Source organism: Sinocyclocheilus anshuiensis, unplaced genomic scaffold (genome assembly GCF_001515605.1).
Source record: "Sinocyclocheilus anshuiensis isolate Anshui unplaced genomic scaffold, SAMN03320099.WGS_v1.1 scaffold532, whole genome shotgun sequence".
Lineage (NCBI taxonomy): Eukaryota > Metazoa > Chordata > Actinopteri > Cypriniformes > Cyprinidae > Sinocyclocheilus > Sinocyclocheilus anshuiensis.
In genome coordinates this window covers 976,700-988,256 of record NW_015555819.1, presented here as the reverse complement: position 1 = coordinate 988,256, position 11,557 = coordinate 976,700, and the positions used below count along the sequence as shown (strand labels likewise).

The window sequence follows — 11,557 nt, the reverse complement described above, 5'->3', positions numbered from 1 at the left end:
ATGTCAGAAAGCAAAGGTGGGTAAACATTTCTAAATTGTTTCACAGATAAAACTGAAAGTCCTCACATGTTTAACCTTGCAAAGAACCGACACAAGCCAAAACAGTCATGTAGCAACTATCACATTTGTAATTCTACAGAGCTTGTGATCGCAAGTAGCCCTGACTTTATTCGGGAGCTTCTTCCATCTGCTCAGCGTACGGCTTTGCTCTATCATCTCTCTTACCTGTGTTTGGCTAAGTTCCCCAAGTTGGAGAGGGAACTCAGAGAGCATGCTATTGAAACCCAGCTTCTCTTTGGGTAATCTGAAGCTCTTCTGCTGAAGGTAAAGCCAAAGTTTTTCAGGCATTTCTGTTACTGCAACCCACGTCCAATACACTATTAAGATTGCACATTTCTGTGAAAATTGAAATGATCTATAAAGCAGCTCTCTGATGTGTTATTTTCGATAGATTGATTGGTTTCGACCACTGCCTGTGTTTTAAAATATGAAATGTTTGGATCAATAATGTAAGCATTTTTGCTGGCTTTCAGTGTGTTGCCACAAGTAAAAACCTGGTTTCTACACTGTTGCCTGCACTGAAGGCTGCTGTTGAAAAGAATAAAAGCATTTTGGCCATCAAGTCCCTGGAAAAAGCAAGAGCATGGATCACTGATATTGTTGAAAAAGTGGAACAGATGGTGGAGAGGTAAAATGTTTCGAAGTGTTGCTAAATTGTTAATTTTTTTTTTCATAAGAAAGTGTAATAAAATGGTTAAATTTACCATATCTGGACCACTTTTAATATGGCAACTGGATGTATGTCACCATGTTTCAGTGCATTATCAAGAACATTTGCTATGTTTAAGCCGATAATTAATCTGAAACCTGTCATCATCAGATATGACAAACACTACCAGAGTGTGGCTTCATGCACCAGTGATGTGATTAATGAAAAGGCTGAGACAGAAAAAAATGTAGCACAAGCTAATAAGGAGATAGGTGCTCTGGAGAAGGCAGTGATTGATCTCAACCAGGAATTGTGGAAAAACAATCAGGAAATTGGACGAATTGATGGAAGGATTGCACAGAAAAACAATGAGCTGCAGAGTCATATCAGAGAGTCTTCTAACAAAAACAATGGTCTGTGTATCATGGCTATCCTGATACCATTTGTTGGACCCTTAATTAAATCCATTCATGATGCTCAAGCTGGCCAAGCTGTGGCTGCAAAAACCCAGGCTATCTCCAGTGAGTTGTCTCAACTCTCCAATGAGAAGTCCAGCCTGAGAAACAAGGAGTGGAACATCCATGTCAGGTTGACTGATATGCAGCTGAACTTGGCAAGCATGAAATTAGAAAATGGTGAGATGCTTTCACAGCTGTGCTTGACAAATTCCCATATGAATGGTCAGAAGCCTCAGAGTGATCTCTCATAATTAATGTCTGCTTTATGTTGTTCAAATATGTTGTTCTAAAAGGTTCAATACCCGACCCTGTCCATCTGAATGATGTCCAAACCTGCCTCACCCGAATCCAACAAATTCTGATTCAGCTTAAGAAGTTCTGGGAAACAGTCAGTGTAATGCTGGAGGCTCTCAAAGACGAGACTTTTGCTAATGAGCACTTCATTGAGGAGTGGGAAATGAAAGAGATCTTTCTGCAATCTATCACTACAGCACAACGGGTAACTTACACACCGAGTAAATATTCATTTAGAAGTTTACAGAAGTTAATTTCACCTTGATTGCATTTTCTGTTGTGATTCATTTTGTAACTCACATCTTTCAGCATTGGAAGGACTTCGGTGAGTCCTGTCTGAATGCCAAGGGCATCTTTAGCTTGCAGACGAAGGATGCGTATAAGTTCCTGGAGACCAGCCCATCTTCACTGTCACCAGAGGAATGGAGAAGACAGTATGACTCTGTCATTGTGCAGCTGAACAAAATAAGTCCTGATCCCTGCACTCCCCAAGCGAAAGCTGCCATTGCTCAGTAACACACCAGCTTAAGAGTCGTTACAGCACATCTATAATTTTTCAAGCTAACTGTTCTGAATAACATGTTTGTTAAATCTTATGCTGTTTTAATAATTCTTTAAGTGAGCCAAGTTGTTGGGGATTTTCATTTCTCTTATGCCATATCTCTGTTCCCTCTGTGATTAAATTGCTTTGGATTTCAATCCCATAAATAGTGTTTGTTTTTTTGCGTACTGTCATGCATTGTGGATCCGAATGTATTTCAGAATATAACACAAGAGATCAAGACCATAAACTAAAGCATGAGAAATACTGTAAAGATTGGTATACACACAAATGTAAAAAAAAAAATGAACAAAGAGGTTAAAGGTTAAAGAGAAAAACTGGGCATCATACACTAAAAAGTAAATTTCACACACTAACAAACATTCAAACAAACAAACAAACGAATAAAAAACAAACGAATAAAAGTTGTTCTAAACATATTCACAGTTCACAAAAGAGTATGTAAAATCGGCTTAAAATATCAAACATCCTCCAACAGGATGGATTCATAGTCTGCTAAAAAATTGGGAGTTCATGTCCATCACACCCTATATGCGATATAGAACTCCGACTGCACATTTTCTGCAGACTGGCTTTGATTTTCACAAACTCCTTCAAAGTGTAAATCAGGTCAAAATCTGGGCAAACGTTTTGTAGAGTATTCCAACCTTGTGACTCACAACAAATAGAACATAACAAGGACCAGACCAGAGCACAAACAAAGGAAACGGGATAAATACACATGATATTTATGTCACGTATTACTGCTTAGCAGATAATTTATGCTACTGCCCAATGGCATGGTTTTTAAGCTATCCAAATGTTGTCCTCCAAACATCTTGAAACGACCATTTCAGGGAAATCAAAGAAATAAAAATGTTAGACATTCTATCAAGCTCAGTTTTTGGAGTGCAGCATTTCTAAAGCCCTTTATACAAATATACAAGTTCATATATAATTAATATACAAATACAATATACTGATAACTACATAAAGCAGGTGGTATAAGTAGAAAGCCACACAATGAATCAAAGCTGGTCACAAGTAGCCAAGGGGTAAAACAGCAGCACCTTTTATGATGTAAACATACAGGACTTGACTCTAAAAATACAAAGCGAATAGAAAGCAGCGAGGATGATAAGATCATAAATAGAGCATTTTTTTTATTAGATCTATGTATTTTTAAATGTAATGTACATTTATAAAGCGATATTACGATATTTTACCCTAGTGTTATGGAAAACTATAGTCAACAGCTAACTAATACAATGTTATTTTGGTATTTGATTTCGTTCTCTCTTCTGACCATCATAATCAATCTTCTCTCTATGGTTTTACCGAATTCAAAAGACTTTGCAGCAAATGGAACTGCTAGACAGACCAATTGGTTCCAGCGGACATTAGTACCCTCCACTAAGTAGCTGGGGTTAAAAAGACCATAATAAGCTACTCCCCCTGCCTGATAGCAATCCTACAGGAAAGCGGCTCACTAATCATTCAATAATCATATATGGTCCAAATCCGACATGTGTTGCATATTTTGTTATTAATCAGGACAGCACAACACACCACCTCCTCATGACTCAAAACAAAGAGCTCAACTGATATACCATAGAAGGTGGCAAACACTTTTTTGTATAATGCATATTTCTTAAACAACAACATGGCCCAAATAGTAAATTATGTATTTCTAAAACACAGATGTGTGATTTATAAATCATTATGAATAACTGCATTGGCTTAATTTACAACATATATACAAAATTATGTGCTTGCTGCAGAATGACTGCTAAAGAATGGCTCTCGGTTCCTCCTGTTTCGTCTTAAAAGAACCTGCTTTAATACGAGTGTGAGAAACATACAAATAAAATTAGTTTGATAGATATTTAAAAGAGGGATTTATATCTCACATCCACTCATTGGGTGAACAAAGAAGGTTGCATACTTGGCAAGGAAAAGGAATTTTGCAGCAAAGACTTACATTAGCAGGTTGCTATATTTGAAACCTACAGTATATATAAAAATGACAGAGAATATGTGAGTGCATTGGTTTACAGAATGAGAAAAAAAATACATGGTGAAAAAAGGCTTAAAGAAATAGTTCACCCAAAAATTTTGGCCATCCAAAATGTAGATGAGTTTGTTTCTTCATCTGAGCAGATTTGGACAAATTTAGCATTGCATTACATGCTCACCAATGGATCCTCTGCAGTGAATGGGTGCCGTCACAATTCACTGAATTTGTTTCTTACAAACACACGGCTTTTTGCTTCACAAGATGTTAATTGATGGACTGGCATCATGTGGTTTACTTGTGTCAGCAACACACTAGGGGAACACTCAGGTATGTTGCAGATATAACGAGCTTTATTTTGCAGAGTGGCAGCAGATCAAAACGGCAAGAGCAGGTAAGTAACAGCAGTTCAGAAGAGCGGGCAATGGAACTTAGCTGGGAGAATAACAAGAGTCCTTTCTTGATTTCCAGAGGGCTGAGGAGCAACAGGGATCGCTGGAGCACAGGAGAATACTGAAGGGAACACAGGTAGGTACACGGAGTCAGATAAAAGTACATCCACATCACCATCCACTCTGCCATGTTCCCAATCCAATTTGTGATTTTTTTGTTTTGAATGCGTTTATGTAATCGGTTGGGGTTAGCCTAGATAATCCTGTTTTTGCTCTCTGTGTTTCATGGATCATACACCTGTTTCCTAGTCTGGAATAATTAACTGGAATTAACCCTTGTGTGCTCCCCATTTGGGAGTCACACTCATGGTCTTCGTGGTCAAAAGTGACCGGACACCTGAAATGTAACTTTTTTTCTTCAGTAAAATCAATCTAATATATTTTTGTTTGTTGTCTTTTATCGTTTGTATTTTGAGACAATTTTATGGTACTAATTAATATTTATGCAATAATTATAAGAAATTTTTCCCAATGAAAATAGTACCATTTTTGTTCTCAAATTTGTAAAAATTATTTTACAATTAATGCAGTATTTCAGATTAAAATAGAGACCAGGCCTTTAAAATCCAATTTTTGAAGGCAGAATAGCACTTCCTGGTGAGAGAAAAAAAACTGTAATTTCATGGTGTAACCACTAGATTCCTGTATAGGACTCTATAGAGAGGCTTGTGAATTCCCTAGTTGTTTTTATACATAATTGTTTACTTTTATTAGGTTGGGTCAAAAGTGACCGGACACCTGAAATGTAACTTTTTTTTCTTCAGTAAAATCAATCTAATATATTTTTGTTTGTTTTCTTTTATCGTTTGTATTTTGAGATAATTTTATGGTACTAATTAATATTTATGCAATAATTATAATAAATTTTTCCCAATGAAAATAGTACCATTTTTTTTCTCAAATTTGTAAAAATTATTTTACAATTAATGCAGTATTTCAGATTAAAATAGAGACCAGGCCTTTAAAATCCAATTTTTGAAGGCAGAATAGCACTTCCTGGTGAGAGAAAAAAAACTGTAATTTCATGGTGTAACCACTAGATTCCTGTATAGGACTCTATAGAGAGGCTTGTGAATTCCCTAGTTGTTTTTATACATAATTGTTTACTTTTATTTGGTTGTGGATTTAAATGTATATTAAGGCATTGTCAAAGTTTATATTTTTTGTTGTTTTAAATGTTGATTTGAAGTGTAGGTTTTTGCATAATTATTACTACATTCAAACCTGAACACAGAAAGCATTTTGTTACACAAAACATTAAAATTCTATAAAAATGTAACAAAAATGAACAGGAATGATTTATCAGAGCTTAATTCTTCTAGGTCTGATCTGATTTTAACTTCTTATTTGAGTCTTCTGACTCATTTTGGCTATATGGTTATAGCCATACCAATTCATTTGAGTGTGTATAATTCTGTATGTGTGTGTCTGTGAGTGTGTGTAAGTAAGTGTGTGTGAGTGGATGTATCTGTTTTACACTTCTGATGTTTTAGAGTGTAACCCCTTCCTTGCTGTCCAATTTTTTACTGCATTGTAGTTGAATTATTGATTTTATTTTACATAGTTGCAGTGTTACAGTCACACCAGTTCATAGGTGTCTGTGTGTACAAGTGTGTGTCCATGCGTGTGTGAGATGGTGTGTTGATTTTGCACTCTATAATGTTTTAGAGTTTCACCCCTTCATTGCTGTGCAATTTTTTTCTGCATCGTGGGGGATTTGTAGATTGTGCACACAGAAATTTTCTTTAGATTTTTTTTTTCCCCATTTCCTATGGTCGATCATTTTTGACCGAAGACCATTAGTGTGATTATTTTTTTACCACCACTTAGCTTTTTCGAATCGTGCCCTTAATTATTTTTGTGTTCACATACCAAGTGCTATAAAAGTCACCAAGTTTCGTACCATTCTGGTTAAGCTACCATACCAAGTGCCATAAAAGTCACCAAGTTTCGTACCATTCTGGTTAAGCTACATTTAAAAAAAATTCAAAATGTAAAATTCTCCGGTCAGAAGTGACCGAAGACCGCACAAGTGTTAATCAGTTCACTGGAATTTTGGAGCTTTGTATATTTGTGACATTAAAATGTGCATGCATTTGGATCCGCTCTCTTTGCTTTTTCCCTTTGCTAACCTCATGACAGTGAGCAAGTGACGTAATGCTACATTTCTCCAAATCTGTTCCCAAGAAAAACAAACCAATCTACGTCATGGATGGCAAGGGTGAGTAAATGTTCAGCAAATTTTCTTTTTTTTTTGGTGAATTATTCCTTTAAAGGCACAATTACTATCTGCTGCAACAGGATGGCATTCGTGGTAGTGTAAAAATAAATGCCTTTAAGCACAAATATTGTTATTAGCTTGTTTCTTGGGAACCAATGACAATGAATCCACACACAGTAGTGCTATAGACATTTATAGTAACATGCAGTAGCAAAAGGACAAATCAATGCAGCAATAATCAATGCACAGTCATGACATGTAACAGTCCCTTTGAACAACATCAATCAGAACGATTGCAAAGCCTTGTGAACAAGAGTATTGACTATTGCATAACTGAATCATTAGCACAACACATCCCCAACTGAAAATATTTAGGTGGGTTTCCAGATTGACAAAGAGATTGTCACATATACATGATGCACACTGCAGAACCAGGGTGGCACCATATTTAATTTTTTGACAACATACCATTTGTTCATCTTCAAAAGACTTTCAGTAGACAAAATCTCCATAAATCAGTTTTGAGAGTTGAGAAGATGACATGATCTAGTACCTTTATTCAGTACGTGCCATTGTAACGACTAAGTCTATCTCTCACAGCCTCGTTTTCATCAGCGTTCAATTCAATATGGAGTCTAACCAGACTAAGGTCTGTGGATGGGATTGGGGGGGCTTTTACGACTTGGCTCAGGTTGGGGGATAGGGGGTCCTCATCTGAAGGACGTAGCCCTGTCTGTACACAGGGGCACTGCCTTGAAAAACCTTTTTCTTTGCAGTGGATCTAACTGATGCTGCTTTAGGGCTGAAGACAAACAGCAGGATCACTATGAGAGCTATTTATACCACTGATTGCTTTTTTCATTGGCAGTAATAGAGACAGACCACATAATACACTGAAGCGAACTGAATTTGGGGGACACTGGAACTGTCATTGTGTGCGGTCACATTTCATATTATGAGAAGCAATGCAACTATATGTACACTTCATCTTCATATTCCTTCAGTGGAGACACTGCGATGACCAGGTCAATCCAGTCCTACGAGCACATGCATGGAGAAATGTCAAGCACATGCATGTGAACAAAAGAATGAAAGCCAGATCAATTTTAGCACATAATAAAAGATGTGCAGTCAGTGATTTTTCCTCCTACATTTGCATTAATGAAATGCATCAACTGTGAATAGCTTTAGCCTGCAAAACCCCACCCTCTTAACATTTGAAAGGCACAATGGCACAATGATCTTGCTGCATTTCTGCTTCACGCCTTCATATATATTTGATTATGCTTGCTGAAGAAATCATTATAGCAGCAGACCATGTGTGCTTTTGTTGTGATTCAGGTCTTCCAGGAAAAAAAAAAATATATATATATGAACACAAATAGCAGACATTAACTGACTCAATAATAAATTGCTATAGCTTAGGCTGTTTTAACTTTCTAATATAAAAAAAATGAATGCATAATTACAGCCCTACTATTTCTGTAATTCATTAATAATTCTGCATAATTGACAATGCAGCATTTATGTCATGTTGAAATTAGGATAATTACTGTAATTGTGCAATTAAGACTTTAGAGATTCTACATTGTCATATTCACGTCATTATCAGTTTATAGTAAAATGCTAATAACAATAATAAGATCCTTGTGCAGCTTTGTTATTGATGATGGTAAAATACATACTGTAAATCACTATGTTTCTTCATCAGAACAGATTAGGAGAAATGTAGCATCACTTGCTCACAAATGGATCTTCTGCAGTGAATGGGTGCCGTCAGAATGAGAGTCCAAACAGCTGATAAAAACATCACAATAATCCACAACTAACCCACATGACTCCAGTCCATCAATTAACGTCTTGTGAAGTGAAAATCAGCAGTTTTTAAACACAACTAAATATTTTATTAAGACAATATAATATCACAAATGAGATCAGAGAGCTAAACTAGATTTCCGCACGATTCTATGTAGTCTTTATGGTGTTGATATGTGGTCGCTGTGAAGTTTGGGGTGTTTGCTAGAGCCTGTCAAAAGAACTGACTACCAAGTATCTATGATATCCTATAAAACCTGTTATTTTTGTATGACTCACCATGTTTATCTTCCTCACCTCCCTCATAGATGGACGACACCACAATCTTTCCCAATGGGGAGTCGATTGCTCCCTCTATGACCAGATCAAGCTTTCCTTCCTAAAGAATGTGTATAGAATACAAAAATAAAATAAAATCTCTGCAATTCTTTTTGGCCATTTTACAGAAGTTGCTCACATTTCTGTTTTTTTTCCTAAATTACCTTCTTAATTCTCAAAAAAATCGCACATCTCTGCCAGCTATCTGCACAGCCGTGAACTGTTAAAACACACAGTGTGTGCAAATGTGGTGAAAGAAATATTCCACAGAAGAATGTTAAGGGAGTGTGTAATATATTTGTTGTAAAATTAAAAATCAACAACAACAAAAAATTACAAATGGGTAGAGAGTAACTGGTAATGTAAAGAGTTACAGAACAATGGAATAGGCTATGGATCGAAATTATCCACATATATTTGAAATCCCAGTAAAACAGAAAAGAAAAACAGACAGTGGTGTGTATAGTCTGTAAAACTGTGAGTTGGCAATCTGAGGGCTCAGTTTAAGCAGAAACAAACGAGTGCTCATTGATTTCCAAGAAAAGACAAATGAACACTATATGTCTGGATAATTGTCACCTCTAATCCAATCAATGGCAACGTCTACTTACTCTGAATAAACTATTCAAGGCAAAGCCAGATCAATATTTAAAAACCATGCCTTATTATTGGCATTACCGATAAATCAATTTATAAAAAGCTTCTGATCTTTAAAGGCGCACTCAGTAATTTTAAAACATTTAACACGTTTAAAATATGTTTCAAATTATGTACAATGAAGTTATAAAATACATTTAAAATTCCATACAACCACACAATAGTCTCCACTCATATCAGCTGGTTTATTCTTTATGTAGATGGTTCTGGTGGCCGCCATTTTTGAGATCACATGACCAGCCAAATGTTATACCTTTATCTTGGTAACCTCTATATTGTTGGACATTTTCAATTTCAAAATGAATTAATCTAGACTGACTATTTCTACAATGAAATCGGTTACTGAAAATGCTCGCTGAGAGAGGAGTGTAAGGCAAAGTAATGATGACAGGTACTTGTTTCTTGTTGGATTTAAAGGACGTGTTGTACGTGACCATCTGTTTGAGCATCTCTGGGGGCTGAAACACACATTAACTATGACTGACTCTTAAAAACACAGCACAATAAAACACACACACACACACACACACACACACACACACAGGTTTGTTTTTGTGAAAAGTGGCATCCCATAGGCGTAATGGTTTTTATACTGTACAGACCGTATATTCTATTGCCCTACACCAACCCTACCCCTAAACCTACCCCTTACAGGAAACTTTGTGCTATTTCAGATTTTCAATACACTCCATTCTGTGTGATTTATAAGCGTTTTGAAAAGTGGGGACATGGGGTAATGTCCTGAAAAGTCACCTTCTCCTTGTAATACCTATGTCATACCTTTGTCATTATACAAATACAAATGTATGTCCTCATTTGTCACAAAAACGCGCACACACACACACACTAAATGCTTGCACCATCTCATTACACGCCATATAAGGTTTGCCTCGGCATGGCAAATAGGTCTTTTTACTATTATCCATACACTGACAGCTTGACTACACTGATGTTCTATTACAGAGTGGTAAAGATGGTGAGGTGATACAGACAGGATCATTTGAGAGAAAGGACACATGGTTCCTTAGATAAGAGTGAAAAAAATAAGCCAAATCATTGCACAACTGTTACAGTTGTTTTTTGTTGTTGTTGTTTTTTAATAATAGCAAGCACACATTTCTCAATACAATACATTGGTCACTTTTTTCAAAACTTTTCTTTAGATAAGAGTGAACAAATAACACTGATCATTAGGCTTTTGCAACTATTACAGTTTTTCATAATCACTAGGACACATTTCACAATACTTTTGTTGCTTTCTTAAAACTCATCACACAGTTCTTACCATCTTTCAGCTTGGCACAGCAGTAAATTTCGTATCCAAAATGCACTAAAACTTCTAGCTCACTGTGTGAAGAGTTTTCAATAAATGACCAAAGTATTGAGAAATAGTTTGCAGAAATTGTAAAAAACTGAAATTTAGAGATTAATATTCTAATTTTATGTCTCCAAATAATTTAAACTTGCCAGGATATTGCTAAATAGCAGCTAATGTGTCTTTACATATGATCTGGGTGCCTTCGTCAATGTTAGTCTATGCAAATTTGCCAGTTTTATCGTCCATTAGCCAGAACCACTAAACCAATTGCTGCATGATGTAGGGTATCAGAGTGAATCAGACAATTTAAGATTTGATCAGATTGGTTTTGGAACAACCCAAAGAGCCAGATTCCACAAAGAGGCCCAGGAAAACAAGACAATGTCATAAATCTGTCCACGATACCCTGGCGCCACAAGTCTGAAGTGAGCCTAACGAACTAGCAGCTTCAAACAGCTTTCTACATTAAACAAAAGAATACTTATTGACAATTCCAACTCAGGAAGGAGATTGTCAAATTTGGGGCAAGTAACCAAGATTAATGGTCAAAGAGATGCACAGCATGACATGTAATTCCGTGATAGAAATCACGAGATAAAGACTTCCTCGGATTGGTTTCCCCCAGCTAGAACAAAGACCAGGCTTCTTCTAGACCTTTTGACCTTTTGTTCCTCACAAAGCACATCCTCTATTGAATAGTTTACAGGATTATATTCATGTTGGGTATGAATGAGTTTGAAAATTCATGCTTTAAATGTTT

General features: G+C 36.2%; 1 pseudogene; it reads left to right on the top strand.

Annotated features, from left to right (window-relative positions):
• On the top strand, positions 1–1,977 carry LOC107675244 (uncharacterized; annotated as a pseudogene).
• Positions 1,978–11,557: the final 9,580 nt, after the last annotated feature.